The following is a 2,491-nucleotide window of genomic DNA, read 5'->3' on the forward strand; positions in this document are numbered from 1 at the left end:
AGCTGCAAGAGGTTGCTGGGCTGTTCACTTATCTGCGCTAGAGTCCTTTCTCCTGGAGCAATCTGCTCCAGGATGAGGTGCCCCACAGAAGTTGCATACGTGCCGGTACAGGCAGGCCGTGCCTTTGTCACACCTTTTCTCCTGAAATGCACAGCACTTCCGGCCCTTACGCCTATTCCTGCTCTGAAATCGTGCCCCTATGCCTCTACTAGCTGGCGGTGGTGAAGGAGATCTTTCTGAACCTAAACAGGACCAAAAATGAATTTCCTGAGAACCCAAATGCTAGGGAGGAATTCCAGGCCATTTTACATCTAAAATTTGAGTCATATTTCCTCCACACACCGTCTTTATGATGTTGATAAATTCAGTGTATAGTGTCAGCATGCTTCAGCAACGCCTGCCCCTGGTCTGGGAATTTGTCTAGATAGCATGACGAAAGGATCCTGAAGCACTTGAGCCACTCGTCAAATGTTTCAGGACGCTTAATTCTTTTAGGCCCAGTTCTGTCCGCACTCTTCTCTTTCTGCCTATTTGCTTCAAGAGAGAACTCGAAAATGTTTACATAACGACCCTCCTGAATTCTCCTTACCAACTTCTTCTTCAGATGACCATGAAGCGAAAAAATTGGGCAAGATAAAGCATCAACTGCTAAAGCTACCTTCCTGGTAAACACTGTTGGAGCTGCCTGTGGTTGCCCTGGAACTACCGGAGTTACTACCTCCACCCTCTGATCCTTTTGCAACTGACCTGACCTCATTTCCTTAAGCATTTTGTACATGCTCTTTTGCCCTTTGGATTTTAGGCCTAAAGACATGTTGCTATCTAAATCAGAGTCAGTAGTGGCTGTCTGATTCTGATAAGTGTTCCCTAGGGTGTTTAGGTGCATACAACTCACCGTTCCCAGCAGCAGATGTAGTAGGGACCTCTGTCACTGCTGCTGCTCCCACTGGAGAAGTCTGCACCGCCGGAGGGGCCAATCCCCCAGAGCTCGCATTACCAACTGCTGATGTAGCCGGGGTTGGTGGCAATGTTGAAATCGCTAATGTAGCCGTGATTGGTGACAATGTTGTAACTGATGAAGCTGTTATAGCCGATGAAGCTGTTGCACCTACAGATGCCATGTCTGGTGATGGTGCGACAGGGGGAATCTGCTTTCTGGATAAAACCTCCTGCAAAACAGAAAGAAAATTGCTAGCACTTTGCCCTGAAACCAAAGGAAACCCAGGTGTGGCCTGAGGGCCCCTCCCCGCTCCCTGTTCACTAACATTTCCCATCCCTTGTGTAGTAATCCCCATATGGGCCTGGGACCTCAATCCTGAAATTGCTGCATTTTGCACATACGCTCCTCTTTGCACATTCACACTTTCACTATTAACTGTTTGCATGGGCACATAAATAGTATTAGCATTTGCCTCAGTAAGTAACATGGGAACATTTTGCACATTCAGAGCCGCATAAACATTTGGATTGCTAACCTGACCACATTAAGAACTGTCTGCCCTGTAAAATTTTCCTGAATAATTGGGGTATTAACGTTCTGGCTGTGAACAAACATATTAACATTCTGACCATTCACAACACTCTCATTAGACTGCATGCTAACATTCTTCAGCATTACATTTGCATCATGACTTATTGGAGTATTGACAATCTGGGTGGGCACATTTGTTGCATCAATAGCCTGGGTATAAACGCTCTGACCATTCATAACACAAGCATTGCCCTGCATGGAAATGTCAGAATTGGCCTCATTTATTGTCCCCTGCCTATTAGGAACAATTACCCCAAAGTTGGTATTAAACCCTTCACCACCTGTGTTCCTATCCACATGGCCTCTATTCATTACTGCCACATTACCCCCTGCTGGAAGCCCAGTACCGCTTGACCAATGTGTGGTAAAAGTTTGTCTAGACCACCCCAGGCCCCTCTGGCGACCGACTTGGCGGCCCCTGGCCAGAGAGCGCTTGCGGTGCTCACCTGCCTGGGATCCGCGTCCGATCGCCGGCCGACCGCGTGTGATACTGTGGGGAGCACTGACGTTACCAGAAGTGTAACTATGCTCAACCAAAAGTGACATCAGCGCAAGGTCAGACGGATGCGGCCTAGTCGGATGTGGCCCGGACGGAGGCAGAGGCATGGAAGAGGGGCCAGGAAGGAGCGCGACTGGCGCGCTTACCTGGTAAGGAGTGGGGGAATTACAGGGCCAGGGGGCACCCGGGAAAATAGATCACGGGCCACCTGGGTGATAGGGAAAGGAGCCACCTCACATGGGCTAATCCCTTGATTGGCAGGAGGAGGGGCAATGGCTGCTATGGAGGAGATACAACAAAGGTTTTTTTTTGGTTAAGCACACCACAAAAGCATATTTGTATATGCTTCTGTCGGCCAAATATACTTACATAGCTTCTAATAAGATTGGGATAAACATCTCGCAATAATATGAGCCTATATCTGTGCTGCAAAAACAAATATACTTCTATCTGCTAAAAAT

The sequence above is a fragment of the Bombina bombina genome, chromosome 6 (genome assembly GCF_027579735.1).
Source record: "Bombina bombina isolate aBomBom1 chromosome 6, aBomBom1.pri, whole genome shotgun sequence".
Lineage (NCBI taxonomy): Eukaryota > Metazoa > Chordata > Amphibia > Anura > Bombinatoridae > Bombina > Bombina bombina.